Below are 16,968 nucleotides of genomic sequence, written 5' to 3'. Positions count from 1 at the left end.
ATATCCGCTCAGGGACCCCAGACCTTGAGTTAGAGGACATCATTCAAGCTGCTGCTTTAAAAATCAGCACTAGCATGATCGTGCCTGCCTGTTCAGTATGAATCATTTACAGCCGTGCTCGAAGAGCTTGCTAACACGCTGCTGTGCTCTTGGACTCTCCCAAGCCATTCTGAACCAGCAGCCCAGGAAACACACAATGATTTTGACCCCCGAGGTCCATGCAGAGGAGCAATGTTATGTAGTTAAGGCAGCATCGCACACTGTTCACCTCATAGGGAGAGCTTAGTGTTGGGTCGGGGCTGAGTGTACTCTTCCTTACCTGATGGTGCTTTGGAACTGTTTTAGGCTTGGCTGGTTAGGACAGAAGCACATTAACTTATCAGTGGTCTTGTCACACATGTGATCTGTGATCCCAGGAAACAGACTGAGACCTTCAGAGAGTTAGAGGTAAAAAAGAAAGACATGTAAGCCTGTTTGAAAATGTATTTGTTTGCTTTTAGATAGGGAATGAAGATGCTAATGTGACAAAATCAAAATGATTACAAACTGTGATGTCTGAGTCATATAAAATCTGGCAACAAATTTTAATAACGACCCATCCATTTTCTCAGTGTGTGTGCAATATTTCCTCCCCTTTCATTATCTCTGATAAGTTACAATGTTTGTTACATTGCTGGCAATCTGCTGAAGTGATGGCTTTTTGTCATATTAGGTGACCTTTACATAAATGTTCTGTATGGCTTCATTCAGACATGACAGGTTACAGAAGGAGCCACAAGACTTGGGTGATATTTGGCATCTTTCAAGAGAGACAGAGATAACACAACACAGGAAGTTACATATAATGTATAAAACCAGGGTTTGTTAGCTGCAACATGGCGGACGAGAGGGAGCATGCTCTGTGATTGGGAGGACATTTTCTCCTAATGTTATTGCTACTCAAAATATGTTTTTTCATTTGCAAGACAACATGCAAAGATGCCTGAGAAACATTAGCAGATGACTGGATGAAAAACTGGAACAGAAAAGAAGACTTGTTTGATGGCTACTTGCTAATTGTGCAGTTGAATATATATGTGGGAGCTAGAGAAGGCACACGGATGAATGTTCTGGTCTAATGTGCTCAACAACTTTGACAACATTAATGTGACAGCATTCAGTACAGACTTGTGCCATATTGGAAGTGTTATAGAAATGTTACATTCAAAAATCAGATTGCCATCACATTTACGTAGCAAGGTGATTGTCTGAAAGGAGCTATTAAAAACCACACCTTAACTGGACCGAAGTGTGCAGCACCCACTTTCAATATCACATTTTTGGCCTTCTCAAACAGTGTTGTGACCCACCCACTCAAAACATGAAATGCTTCAGTTTTATACAGATATTCATGGAAGTTGTGAATAGAAAAGGTTTTTGGATGTGACATGATGAAGACGACTGCATTTAAAACATTGATAGGTCTCTGCAACACAGATAGCACTAAGAGGCAGTCATGTCAGTAATCATTTATGCAATCAGCTTCATTAGTAGTCCAGCGGCTCTACATGCAGAGATATGGGCCAGGACCTCCTTAAAATAGTGCAGTATGTCAGGTGAGCACAGTCCTGCCACAAAACTAACAATCCCCCCAACACCCACGCAAAATTTGCTACTATCACCAACCACTGCAGAGATACACATCTGTCTCACAAGCGAGCTGGTTAAATTGAATACATCTGTACTTGAAATGTTGCACATTGCTCCCATGCTGTGCCTTCACACTGGAAAAACTGGCATATCAAATGAGTGTGAAGTACTCTGCACCACACATTTGAGAATCTCTCGAAGTATGGCAGTATGGCGCCCTCTATTAAAACAGGGTCACTCCACTGCTGGCTTTGTCTAAATAGTGATTCTTTGAAGCGAATACATTTCGATATTATTAAGCACTTGATGCACAGAGTTTCACATATGAGAACAGACAGAGAGCATGTGTATAACACTTGTGACAAACAAGCATAAGTATATTGAGTTTGTAAAATGTTGCAAAGTGTGTGCATATACATACCATTTAGGCTTCCAGATTCCATACTTAAGACTTGGGTACAAATTGCCTAAATGGGTACTATAGCTATTCATCGAGGTCTACGTCAAGTCTGTGCACGAATAGCACTCCATCCCACTCCACCCCCATTGTGAACCATATAGTTGACTAATGCATGTGCGGTAAACACACCATTTCTTTCATTTAGTCACAGCTCAGTAAGTAATTACACAGAGGGATTGCTATCAGAGTAGCACTCATTGTGTAAAGCTTTAGTGGGTCATCTGCAGTGAGACAGAGATGGGGAGAGAGGGAGGGACATGGTCCTGCGTAAACCTTTCCGGATATCAGATTTGCAAGCAATGTGTGTAAGCGTATGTAAGCCCTGTGGAAGAGCTGCTAAAAAGTGTTTGTAATTATCGACTGAGTTGTCAAAATGCTGTCATTAATAAACAAACATGCTTGGAAAAATTGCAGTAATTTGTGAGTGCAGTTTTCTGGCGTTTTATAGCTTTTGTCTCCTTTTTTGTATGTACGTGTGTGCGCGTGAAAGTTAATGAGTGAGCCTAGCGTTTAGGGGCTCTGAAGTTCACAGGTCAAGCTACTTTACTTTTGCCCTCTCCTCTTTTTCTCTCTCCTTTTTCGCCCTCCTCCACTGTGACTGGGTAAGACAGCCGCGGATCATCTGTGAGCCTATTAATTAGTCCAATCACTGGCAAACAGGCCCGTGTTATCACTGCAGCACGACAGTCTTTCAGAGCTGAAATTAAACCATGCACACTACTGTTTCAGTGCCAAGGGGAGTAGAGATTTAGCTCCATTGGCACCGCGTGTGGATAAATCACCACCACTAAGCAGACTGTAGCGGTGCCATGGCAAAAAAGGAGAGGGCAAATAAAATGTGCTGCTGTTTTTGACAAAAAAAGACTATTATATATGATGACAAACCAGTGATGAGCACTTTGGTTCAAAGAGAAACCGTTCTGCTGCTTCAAAAGGAGGGAATGTCTGTCAGAATAAAAGTGGAAAGACAAAAGAAAAAAAAAAAAAGACTGAAGAGCGTGAGTAACTGAGAAGAAGGGAGATGCCAAAAAGATCTTCAGCAAGCCAAGGTCTTCTTTTATTGAAGGAGAAAGATGAATGGCAAAATATGTGAGAATTAAGTGACAGAGAGAATGAAAGACAGGGGACTGGAAAAAAAGGCAGTGATTGGAAGTGTGTGCATTGATGTGTATATGTAATAGGCATGTCAGTGTCTGACTTGTCTATGTGCATGGCTGTGTGTGTGTGTGTGTGTGTGTGTGTGTGTGTGTGTGTGTGTGTGCTCATATGTGTTTGGCCCAGACTTTGGATTGTGGGAGTATCATGAAACTGTGTTTCCCAGCTTAGGCCCTGTTTACTCCCCTTAAAATGCAGATGTTGGTAATAAATCCTGCGTTTGCTCATTTATTTGGGGGGACTGCACCTTGCTTTATTAAACCCATCTATCACTCAGGGCTCCTGAATCAATGGGATGCAGAGGAAAGCAGTGTCAGCACAGAGGCACGCAGGGAGAATACCAGCAGCCTGTACAAGTCAGAGGAGAGAGGAGCATTGAAGCAGGAATACATCAAAGCATCTGTCACACATTGTGAATGCATGGTGACAGAGGTCAGTTTCTTGTGTGCATTAATATAGAAAAACAGACTCGTACTTTATGGGATCTGTGTGCCATGCAGTTTAGAGTAGAGTAGATAGTGAATGTAGTTTCAGTACTGAATTCTTAAGAGGACATTATAAAAAGTATCAGGTGCAGTATGTAAATAAAGACCTAAATGCAGTCAGGTAATTAATTACACTGAATCTGCATTTAGTATTCAGATATGCAGTGTTATCCCGTATGGGGTTCATCTAGGGGATCCAGGGGTGAACTGCTTCAAACTGAGCCCATCTGGAGACTCCCTCCCAGGGATTCACTCTCCTGTGGTAGAGAGGGCCACATCAACCCTCTTTTCCACAGCTGCCACATCCACCACCCTGCCTGCCAGGCGCTTGTTAAATAAGTCTGTCTCAGCCTCTAGACTTGAGCAAAAGGAATATGGAAGAGATCTGGCTCAGCAGAGGGGGATGAGAGAGTGCGGAGAGAAGAAAGTTAGAGAGCAAAGTGAGAGTGGGAGGGGATAAATGGACAGGAGGGAAAATAGGAGTCTGTGGCGAGAGGTGAGAGTGTTGCTATGCAAACGGACATCAAAGGCTCAAGATTGGTTTGTCCTCTTCTAAGTGTTGCTGCTAATCTGCTAATAGCCAAAAGGAGCAATACAGGCTTCTCTTTGGATAGAGGGAGCACTACCAGTGAGGCAGAACTTTCTCAAAGATGTTAGGAAAGCCTCCCTCCATCATTCATCCTGAGCTGGGAGTGAGCTGTCAGTTGCTGCAGTCAGTGTGTTAAGTAATCTGTCAGTGGCTTATATATCTGTCCACCTGAGTCTGCTTGTTTATTCATCCACAGAGAATGGACAGATACAAACAAGTGTACACTCTCACCGCAGCTGTCGACTTGAGAGTTGACACTAGAGTCAAATACAAATAGATTTTCTGACCGCTTGGGGACAGCACCGCAAGCTGTAAACATAACACTGACATATTATCGCCTTCAAAAGTTGTTATGGTGATCGTGTTAGCAGACAGTTGCTTATTTACACATCCAGCAGACACGGAGCAACATTAGCATTGGTTTGGAGTCACGTTTCTGTCACTTGGCCTCATGGTGGGCCCAGTATTCACTCTCCTTTTATCTCTTTTTTGGTCTCCACCTACTCCTTGGGGGAAATATTTGGCTCTTTAGCAGCTTGTCCACTGTATTCACAAGCTAGCTGCTACCTTTGTCTGTGTGCCATTTGATGTGGGACAGTTGGTTGATGAGCATGAGGTTGATTAAGATCAGGTAAGACTGAACAAATACAGTAAAGATGCATGATGTAAAACCAAAACACTGACCTGAAAGATGCTAAAAAAGCTAGTAGAGGCTAGTTGAACAGTAAAGTCAGGTGATCTCTGTTGGCTTGTCACTACAAGGGACCCCAGTCACATTACACTAAATCATTTGAACCATGGTTAACATAAAAAACATTGATTAGGGCAGCTTCAAGTCACAAAATGGCTGCCTCACAGATGATGAAAAGTAGCTACGTACATTTAGTCAAGTACTTAAACACCCGACACCCACACAGGTGTTTCCACTTACTCTGATTGATAAGATCTCTGCTCAGGTTGTATTTGGGTAGAACTAATGTGTGCTGGAATCAAAAGGTCACCAAACTTTAAGAACCAAAAATGGTGTAACTTCATCAAACCAAATGGGTGCAACAAAACTAATAATTGGCTCAGAGAGATATCACTGAAGTGCGCTAACCTACACAGTCCTGAGAAGGAGTCTAATCAGGTAAAATGAAAACACCTGTGTGGGTTCAGTAACCATGGGTATATAGGTCCTTGAGAATAATTTAGAGGTTTACTTGACTACTCTATACTTTACTTTTACTGCACCAATTTTCAGAGGGAAATATTGTACTTTCTACCATAACTACTATTTACTTTTCAAATTAAGTAATTAAATATTAAACAATCAGTTAAAAAAAAACATTCATTGTTATGGATTAAATTTCCCAAACATACAGCACATAAAATAGTTCAAATTTTAACCAGCTAAAACAATACAATTCTGCTAATAATAATAATACTCTGTTCTGCATAATGAGTATTTGTACTTTTAATATTTCCATACATTTTGCTCGAGAAGAAACTTGAATGCATGACCTTTATTTGTAACTGAGCACTTACATTGTGGTATCTCCATTGAAAAAGCCTGAATACTTCTTCCACTACTAGACACACCAGTGTCAGGTTGTTGCTACTGAAAGGCAGCAACTGTGAAGGAAACTTGGTAGGAGCAGTAAGCAGACCAGTGCATCATCATCTATCAGAACTAACAGGAAAACTCTAGGGCACGTTGCAACAGCCACACACTCTCGGGCTGTCTGGGAGGCCTTGTCTCTGTTTATTAAAGGGTCAACAGCCACATGAGACAAGCTCACTGGAAGGTCAATGCACACATCAGTCCTGTGACTCTCATATAACCATCAATCATCGTCCTAATTCAAGTCTATTGCTGGCAAGTCAGGCAATAATGACAGCCTAATTGCAGGTAATGTCAGTGAAAGCCCAAAGTCAAACAGAGACATGCAACAAACTGAATACTGAATGTAGTCTGAAGGAAACATGACAACTTATGTACAAGCATTTTTGGTAAATAATCCATAAACAAGCCACTGTTATCTTATACTTCCACGTTAAACACTTTCCGTCACATTTCAGAGTGGCCCTGTGAGTGATGTAGTCGAGTGCCTAAAACAAACATTTTGAGAACAGTGACAAAAGCTTTAATTTCAGAATTTCAAGGAGTTCTATTGGGCAGGATAGACTTAAGGTGCCATGACGCTCATGCATAAATCATGCAATCATCATCAATGCATATTCAGAGAGGCTGTATCGCTCTGCTTCTCTATGGGAGATTAGAAGGAGCCCGGACTGTGACAAAACCCAGCTGATTGTAATGAGCTTTTTTGTGGCTTCCTGCGCTGACAAAACAAGCCTAAATTAATCATGATACCACCCTCCTACTGCGGCAAGGAAGCCCTAAGCTTCCATCGGCACTCCCTGTTGTAAATTGGACCCTGAGACAGAAAACTCTATGATGCAAAGTGAATTAGGCTCCAAAACGCTTTAATTTAAGTCATTCATAGCAAATGGGTGAAAGAATATGTTTTCAATAATTGGCTTTCCTTTATGAAACATGACTCAAACGGTTGCAGTTTGTTTGTTGCACCATCTGCAGTGAAAGGCGTTAGATAAGTGAGAAGGATGAGGGAATAAACAGCAGCAGACACACACAGTGAAACCTACAGCTGGCGTCACAGGAAGCAAAATGTGAGTGTGTGTGTCTGCGCTGATGTGCAGGCAGAGATTGGTTATTTTTAGATTTTTTTACACATCTCTATTAGCTTGGATTGACTTTCCATCTCCCCCTGACAACTTAAGCTCCATCCATTACTTCAGCATAAATATTGGATTTTCCGCTAATAGGCCTGACTGGAAATTCAACCAAAGTTCATCTCTCCTCAGGTAAAACTTGTCATCTGTTTAAAAATTTGTCACTTCATTTAGCACATTGCTTTGTGTATTGTTTGAATAAATTCACCATTCTTCAGCCCTGTCCACATTACTGTTGCTAACAGTTGTTAAAGTGGGCGAACGATCCGGAACAACCTTCGATTATTAAGTAAATAAATCTGATTGGCAGTTTCATACATAATAATGTCAAGCGAGTTCATTTCTCGTGTGCTGCAGCCTGGCGTTCCTTCCAGCTGATGCCATTGAGATACTCACTCAACAAATCAGAAAGTAATGTCACCCCACAATCCCGCTCCAGACCCAACACACATCCTTTTTCCATTCATCACTTCCCTTCAGTGGGTTAATGCGTGCAGATGTTGATAAACTCGCAATCGCTGTACTTCAGGATCTAGCTAGCTACACAAGGGGAGTGAGCCTGAACGGAGTTGCTTTTTTCTTAAGTGGTAGGTAATTTTGAACGCAACATTTCAAACAGAGCTCAACAAATATCACCAAACACACAAACTATTTTATGTGCAACTTGGCTATCTGTCTTGCTAGCTACCAGTACAGTGATACCCCCTAAGGGGGTTCCTGACTGCAGTGATGTGCGGTCAGGGCAGAGTAGGCAGTGCCTCACTTAAGCTAAAAGGAAATGTTGAGATTACATGATAGTTGTATCTATTGATCATTTCTTCATATTCATAATTCATAATTTTATGAATTTAATTCTAAATTTTCATTATTCATAATTTGTCTCAGGATTACACATACTCCAGTAAAACTGGTCAGAATGTTTTTTTAAAAGTATAGTACCCTCCTTTGGCCACTTGCAAAATCTACCATTCCTGAATGCTGAGGCATAGGCTATCTATGCTTCTGTCTGTACTGAGGCCGATGTTTTTGTAGATTTGGGCATTCGTAGTCGGTTCTCACACTGTGTTGAATCATCCAGTTGAGGCACAGACCGACCCTGCCTCAGCCCTATACGGCTCTTCCATGTCACATGACATCCACTCCTTCTCGCTCCGGGCCGCGCACTCCGCAGGCTAGTACAAGGAAACTATAAAAGAAGGAAGGGTCATTACATCACTGTGTAGCGTGTGAACGCACATTGGTGCCACACTTGAAAGCTCTCGGCATAGTAAGCGTAGTGGTGAATGGGCAGACCACTCTTTCATCTCTCCCTGTAAAGTATGCCTATAATCATCTTTGGATACTGTTTGCAGACCAACAGCAAATAAACAAATGCGCATATTTGGAAAAATCAGTCAGTATTCTCTGAAGTGTGTTCTTTCATTTAGTGGAGGCATTTCTTCATCAAAGGTCATACGACTTGGGTATGTTGGGTTTTAGTGTGCTTCTCCATGCCTCTCCCATAGGCTTCAGTAGAACTGGCACCAAAGTCTGGCACCAAGCAGAGCATTAGAGCGTTGGTATTATGACGTAATGAACCTTCCTTCTTTTATAGTTTCCTTGGGCTAATGCACCTGTTGTCTGTTACAGATGTGAGTGTGTTAATGACCATCTGCCAGGGCATCATGAGTGAGCTAACCAGTTAGCTTGTTACATGTAGCGATGGCTATTAGGTTTTAAAGACCAGTAGCATCTATTAAAAGGACATATTGACACCATGTGGATATCCACAGTTTAAGACTTTTTTCAACAGTTTGACAGAATATCTGAGGAACTAACACCACAGTGATTGCACATAGCTCCCTTCCCCAGCTAGCTGCTAGCACTTAGCACAGATAGCTTAATGGCGCCAGTCAGCATGGATATTTCTGACTTAAAAAGTTTTTCAATATTGTCTTATGAACAAACTTTTTTTTTTTTAAAACCTTTTATTGGCTTTGTGTGTGTTGTCTGATGTTAGGCTACTGTTCACTGACACCAAGATTTCTCTCTTTTTTTCTTTATCCTGGTGGTTATCAGTGCGCTTTTGTGCATTGTGTAGTAGTGAATAAGCTTTTTTCTACTTATTGGTGCACTGGAACCAAGCTTGCTCTCTCTCCCTGTTGGCGTGAAGACATTGTAAGCTAGATGTGTCCATTGATTAGATTTGATTGTGCATTAGCTCCACATCTGACTAAGTTTGCAGTAGGCCCTAGGCATAATTTGTTGATTTATAGCCTAACTAATTTTATCTATCCATGCGTAATATGAACTTGGGCTGTTGTGTTAATTGAATGTAGACATATGTCACATCAATACGTCACTGCCTACTCAGGCAAAGATTTCACCATACGTTACTGCCTGACTGACACTGCAGACAGCGTTGGCCAGGGAGACAGCTGGGGCACACTTATCGCCCCAACTGACGGTGGTGGTAATGACTGTCAGGAATCTGCTACAAGGGCCCTATAGGGTGCCTTCAAATTGGGATGAGTATTTCCCAATTAGAAAGTGTATTATTAACGTTAATTAAGCAATATCACACGAGAGGGAGTGCTGTAGTGCTGAATATCAGCACAGCTGTGATTCGGTCATAGGTGCCGAAGCCTTGCTGATATTCAGAACAACAGCACTGCCTCTCATGTGATACTGCTTTTATGCAACAGTTCTACAAGCACCATTTATTAGTTAATAGTAATAAGCAACAACAGATTATGATTTGTTTGTTTATTTAATCATTTATTTGGCTCCACCAACACAAATAGTTCTGCAACTGGACTTAACACATAAACATTTTCCTGCATACTAGCTTGCTACTTGTAGGTCTACAACAGGCCAGCTACTTTGTAACATGTAGCCTAAATTTATCTGTAGGTTTCCATTTATTGTGCAACCAGTGAAATAAGAGTCTGTTGACAGTCGCTTTAGTGGCATGTGTGATTCTGATGAGTTAACAGCTTGATCAGTACGTTGCTCCATCTTTTCCTGCCCTTCATGGATGGTCTCCGGTAACTTTTTAGCAAGCTTTCATCTGCCAGACAGACAAGTTTCTTGTTTACCGGTATATTTTTTAGGTTCCACAACTCATTATAAATCACAATTCACATTGTAGTGTCTGTATGTTTATATAAAGCATCTCACCTATGTCCACTCACTGCCATGATGTTCCTCACCTCAAGTCCTGCATCAGACATTCTCTGTATGGCAGTAGCTCTCAGGCTGTGGTTGGTGTAAGACGTGTGTGTCCCTGCCTCTTTCCACATCCTGGATAACATCTGTGACAGCTGGTTTACTCCCAGGGGAATGGCGGTATACCAGAAGCTGTCTGTCAGAGCTGTTACCCTCCTGGGCTGCAGATAGAGGGCTTTTGCACCAGGCGGAATGTTGCTCAGGAATTTTTCAAGAGATGCTACTGAGCAGAGGGGATTTCCTCGCTCCTCAAACATAGCACCCCTCCGATTTTCTCTTTCTCTCTCCAGTGGGTCTTTATGATTTTTTGTTTCTTCATTTCCCCTTTTTGCACCTACAACCAAAATGCAACTGAATATCGATCCAAACCTTGTTCAGTAAACCTTTTGGATTGTCTGGACTTTGTGTCACAGAATATTTATTTTTTTAAATCAGGGGGTGGTGTGTTGTTTTGTCTTTCCCTGCCCTCCTAATTTCTTAAACAATACCTTTGAAAACATTATTAGCTGATATGAATTCTGGGTCTTGCATTAAATTCCATGAACGAATAACCGGAGGCTCATTGATATAACAATTTAAACCAGCCCGCAGCCCAAATAGCTGCTGATGCTGAAGAGCTCCCCTTTTGTTGTCCAGATGGATCCATAAAACTGCCTCAAGCCTGTATTCAGCTCAGCCTTACAGTGTTAACTGTAACATTTTTGTTCTTCTCTTACTTGTCTAGATCGACTGATGTCATATGAGCACACCTGGAGGTTTGCACTGAATTATCCAGGCTTATTTGCTTCTGACAACCATCCATAATTTAACTCAAATGTTATTTGTGGAAATATGTTCATCTTTGCAGTGCAAAGTTTGTTACAATCTAAGCTAGATAACAGCCATTAATGTAATTAACGCTTCTTACAGTATAATACCTGTAAAGCAGAGTGATACATGTATCACATGTATCCTGTATCTATCAGCATCAGTGGCGGCTGGTGACTCAAAAAACTGGGGAGGACAGGAGGAAAACCAACATGGAATCTTACAACAAACTGCATCAAACTATATCATTGTCCCCCACCTGATGAAATCGGAGGGGTGGGGGGCAATTTTATATGCCAATAAAACAATTTGCCTCCAAATACAAAAACCCCTGAGTGGTGAAAAGGCTGCTTCTTTAAAGACATTTAGCATATACATATTGTTTCTAAGCAAAGAAGTGCTCATTTTAGCCGTGGAGTGGTTCTGAATGTGTCATTTTAGCAACAATTCAAAGTGAAATTCAATTTAGCAAGTGAAATTCAAATTTATAGTGTTGTTCTATTGTGACAACAAATTTACGTTCTCATCAACAACAGACAACATATCACATGATTCGCACGTGTTTCCTATGTATTTTCTTAGTATACAGAAATATATAAAGTACCACAAAGCTTATAATGTGATACAGGTTCAGATCAGTGCTGAATACAAGAAAGATTGAACACTAAAAACATTCACAGATCTAAAAGTGTAGGTTCACATCAAAAAGTATTAATGCATGTATCAAATACATGACCTATACACTCTTATCTATGTGCATCACATACAAAATATAGTCAACAAAGCTGACATGTTAACACTTGTTATTCTAGTTACTTTAAGCTTATTACTCAATATACGACTCAGCTTAAAAAGGAACTTAAGAACCTCCTGCACACTCATTCACTAGTCACACAACATCAACAGGTGATTGAACAACCACTCAATTAAAAACAGGATCAATTCCAAATGAATGAGTCCAGACAGCTCACTGTAACTTCAACAAAACTACCCACTAAACATTATATGATCTCTGCTGCATCCTTGTTGAGGAGATAAATTCACACAACAGCCACAGAGACATTTAACCATCAGAGATGAAATTAGCGACCAAAGAGAGAGAGAAGCTGTATCTGACTCACATTATCTGATGTCTTCTTTCTTTCATGGAGATGAAGTATCTATAACGTCCATTTGTAGCTGTTGGTCATCTTGTTTGTTAGTTAACAGAACTTTGTGGCTGCTGGTTAACCAGTCTGATATCATTAGCAACAATGACAAACAAGCTAACTCTCCTGGTTGTTTCTCCGGTTGCCTCTCTCTCCGGCCTCCTCAGCGGCGTCCTGCAGCTGCTGCGCCACACAGTCCAGATCCATTCTCCTGTTAGCTTAACAACAGTCCTTAATAGTCCTTTCATGGATCATTGGATCAAAGCAATGTCAATATTGTATTCTGGTTGTTGATTGGTTAGGAAGGACATCCTCCCTTGGAGCGTCATTTTATTTGTCTTTACCAATCATAGATTAGCATGAAAAAACATTAAGTACATTAAATCAATGTAAGAGATCCCGCCCTGAAGAGGACAGCAGGCACCTGTCCTCCTCTGCCCCATGGATGTATAATAAGAGCTGGATAGGGCGCCGCCGTTCAGCCTTGCAGCCAATTTTTCCCAGTGGCCACCTGTGGTATTGCAGCGCAAAATCCCCCTGCGGCCCAAAAAGCATTTTGCCCATAGACCACCATTATAAAAGAGACGTCCGTGAAACTGTTGACAGGACACCTCGAACTGCAAACAACGTCAATTATGACCCTTTCTATTATGAACTTTTGAATCATGGAGGTTTTATATTTGTTTTCCTCGAACTGAGAAAAGCGATTTAAAAATCACAATCACAATGTAAAGTCTATGAGCCGAGCAGGAACTTGCAGGCAGGGCCAGCGGGGGAAACACTACTGCGCATATTCAGTTGGCCACACAATGCGGAAGCAAACCCGGAAGCTAGAAACTTTTTTTGGTGTATGCGCCAGGCGAGCAATGCCTATAGGACTGAATGGGCGCCATTCTTAGTCCGGTATCGAGCTCTTATAATACATCCATGCTCTTCCCCCCACCACCATTTCACACACACTGCTCTTTCTCCTCCTGCCCTGCAGGTGTTGCTGTTGAAGCATTTTAACCAGAATTTCAATAATGGATTTTTTCCAAAGCAGAGAGAAAAAATATTTTATAAATAATACTGAGATTTTGTAATCTAAACCAAATATTCTTTTTTTATATTTTGATCTCCCTCTTGCCTCTCAAAAAATAGAGGAGGAGCAACCTCCTCTGCCTCTATGGACCAGCCTCCACTGATCAGCACTCATGGAATGCCTCTTGTCCAATAAAATTACTTTGTCAGAACTAACTGTTTATTTAAATTTAAGGCTTGCGTAGTAAGTAGTAATGTCATTCATTTTATATTTTTATAATCAGACAGTGGATATGTACATGATGTTTTGATGAAGTTATCTGGTTAATTCCAATGCAGCACAGCCCAGAGCCACAGCAAGAGATGGGTGCTTAAAAGAAGGTCAGCTAATCACATAGCCTGTCCACAAAGAAAACAAGTCCACCGAAGCTCACACTACAAATCAATGTGGAAGTTATTTTGAGGTGAGTTATTTTTCCCCGCTGCAGTGCTACACTAGATCTTACACCATGTCCTGACTGAATGCGACGTGAGCGAGCGTCAGCGGCAAAATCAGTTTGATTGCTTTGTTTTCTGTTGGAATGTCCTAACTGGCCGCGAGTGATGCAGCGCTGTGCAGCCTGATGTGGCATGCTGTTTTGAGCTGAACTGTTGTCGGACACCCTGTTTCTATTTACTCCCTGTCACTCCCGTTGAAAGCGTGTCATGGACGAGGAACAGCTGGCTCATTTAATTGAAATGAGGAGTTATCTCTACGATACCTCCTCATTTCACTACAAAAACATAAATAAGGTAGCAGCTGGCTGGAGGGAGCTGGAAGTTGTGGGCTATTTTATGTAATTTCAAGTACAGAAACATCTAAATATCACAATATAAAACGTGTGTTTTCATTTTAAAAAGTACAAACGTAGGATAGCAAGTACTCACTCATCTTTTACTCGAGTGGATACATCGTCAGTCTGATCTTAAGTGCACAGCTGATTGGTACGTGGTTTGTTTACATGATGTAACAGAGGTGCATATTTAACGGTTCAGTGTTGACAGAGTGCTTCCAATGTTATGCAATGCAATGTGATAGTCGGATGCTCGCTTGCTGTTAGGACACAGTGTTAGGGTTCCCTCACCTGCCAACTGACCGGCAATTTTGCTGGCTCAAATGACAATTGTTGCTAGCTAGCTAATTAAGCTAGGGTAGGCTCCATGTCAAAATGTGAAACATTTTAATGTTTCCAGCTGACTTGTTTTAAAACTACAGCATTGTTCTTATATTGCAGTGTAGAGCTAGTTAGTCCTAGTATTATTAGTATAACAAAAAAATGTAAGGTAGAGTTTATTAACAAAACCTTACACTCTACCTGCTGGCAGCTGCTTAATATTAACCCTTTAAAAACAGACATCCCGCGGGCGGCCCTAGACTGGCTGCGGGGGGTCGCTGTTTACATGGTCCAATTCAAATAGATCTAAAATAAAAACCATCACAGCTAGAGCTTTCATTCTTTTTGCAGCTGAAGGCTAAGGCTCTCATCTTTTACGCAATCACGTTGTACGCTTGTGTCGGAAGATGATGACGCCATTATATCATGTTACATGCGGGTAATAAAACCGGGTAAAACGTAATGATGACGCGGGGTGGTGCGGTGGAGTCGAGTGGAGCAGAGCGGAGAAGCAGGTTGAAGTCAGAGAGATTGAGAGAAAGTTGAGAGATTCAGATTCAGATATTGAGAGAGTAAGTGTATTTTTGGAGCATATACATGTCTTTTTTTGTCGTGATGATGAAGAAAAGAAGGTTTTGGAGGTTTTGTTCGCGGGTGGTGACCAAACAGAAGAGGCGCTTTCTTCTGATCCGGACTCCTTCAGTGAGGATGAAGACATCTCCATTTTGCTGAAGGCATCGATCCATATCAGGTTATGTAAGTACATTTTTACGGATTATTATTTATTTGTTTGTTTGTTTTTTACATTTTAGCGAGTTGTTTTTTGTGCTGTGTGTGTGTGTATGGCGGGTGTGTGTTTTTCAGGGGTGTGTGTGTATGGCCGGTGTGTGATTTTCAGGGGTGTGTGTGTATGGCCGGTGTGTGATTTTCGCGGGTGTGGGAAGTTTCAGACTTTCTGCACAAAAAACGTTTCTGCTTGTGAAAGGATCATATTTTTAATTTCATCATTATTTTTAATGATATGTTTTTTTAATGTTTTTTCTAATGTCATTTTCATTTATCTTTGTTTTAGCCCCACTGGAGATGAAGGAGCAACAGAGGACCACCCAGAGGCAAAGCATCCCAACACACATTTTGTATTTTGTTTAATTTATGACACAATTTCAATACTTAGGCCTATATCAATCATTATGGTTTATTGGCTTGCATAACCTTTTAACTTAGGTTGTACAGATTTTAGGGATATGAAGTATTTCAAAATCAAATCAAAAGGTTAGTGAATTGTCCGTTTGCTAAATCCCTCCCCTGAACAGCGATTGTCCAATCATAATTAGGCACAGCTAGCCTGTCAAGCTTAGGGATTTCTCCACATGCCTAAATGTGCCCAGGCTGTAAGAGTGATACTTGGCATGTAAAGAGTTTGGAGGGTGGTGTCTCTTTTAAGCCTTTCTCTTGTGTCTCTTCTCTGACACAAGATCCAAAGTATAAGAATGGGTTCATCGTTGTTGAATCTGTTTGAACGTAAGCTGCATAGGTTAACATATCCAGCAATATTACCTCCAAGGCCAAGGAGCATTTCATTTGCTTACTGCATTTTGTGGGGTAGGTAATGTTAACACTAACCTTTACAGTATGTAGTGTTTCCCACTGTGTGGAAGTTGCTACAGGATGCTAATTTATTAGTGTGCAGGCTAAGTTAAGTGGCTCAGTCCTGCTCTATTGGATTTGGGTAAGTTTACAATCCAGCAACCCCAACCAAGGCATTACCTGAGATAGCATTTTGTTTCTCGGAAATGACATTACAATAAGCAAAAATACCAACGTAGGCATATGGAAATATGTCTATTGCAGATGAAACTAACAAAACGCCTTTGCACTCTGCTCATAAAAATGAGCATATCTCAAAAACTAAAAAATGTACATAGTTCAAATAACTTATGTATTTTGTTCATGTTTCTACATTCAGAAATGTTTTGGGTCAATGTGTTTTCTGTGTTTATTCAGTAAAATTTGATTAAAAAACATATCTGATTTTTGTATTTTTTAGATATATGACACAATTTCAATACCTATATCAATTATTATGGTCTATTGACTTACATAACCTTTTAGCTTAGGTTGTACAGATTCTAAGGATATGAAGTATTTGAAGATACTCCAAAAAATGACATCACAATAAGCAAAAATACCAATGTAGGCACTGGCAGACCATTTCTATTGCAGAGTTCAAAGGGTTAATATGGGTGCTTACCTTAATAATTGGAAAAGCAAGACAGAGGTTATGCTTTATTGTTTGTATTTTCAGGGTTTTAGGATGAGGATAACCAATGATTTCGAGAAACAAAATGCTAATAAATTAGCATCCTGTAGCAACTTCCACACAGTGGGAAACACTACATACTGTAAAGGTTAGTGTTAACATTACCTACCCCACAAAATGCAGTTAGCAAATGAAATGCTCCTTGGCCTTGGAGGTAATATTGGGTTAGGTTACAACAATAAGCTAGTTAGCTGGATAAGCTAACCTATGCAGCTTACGTTCAAACAGATTCAACAACGATGAACCCATTCTTATACT

The 16,968-nt window shown here is 40.8% G+C and overlaps 1 long non-coding RNA gene across 1 annotated transcript; it reads right to left on the bottom strand.

Moving 5' to 3' along the window:
* Window positions 1-9,803: 9,803 nt before the first annotated feature.
* On the bottom strand, window positions 9,804-14,238 carry LOC121901406. The gene is made up of 3 exons (XR_006097284.1): window positions 14,164-14,238; window positions 10,214-10,595; window positions 9,804-10,103 (listed from the first exon to the last, which is right to left on the bottom strand). It is a non-coding gene; the product is annotated as an uncharacterized LOC121901406 (long non-coding RNA).
* Window positions 14,239-16,968: the final 2,730 nt, after the last annotated feature.

The sequence above is a fragment of the Thunnus maccoyii genome, chromosome 8 (assembly GCF_910596095.1).
Source record: "Thunnus maccoyii chromosome 8, fThuMac1.1, whole genome shotgun sequence".
Classification (NCBI taxonomy): domain Eukaryota; kingdom Metazoa; phylum Chordata; class Actinopteri; order Scombriformes; family Scombridae; genus Thunnus; species Thunnus maccoyii.
Note: the sequence above shows the minus strand (reverse complement) of the source record. Positions and strands in the feature narration are given on the sequence as shown.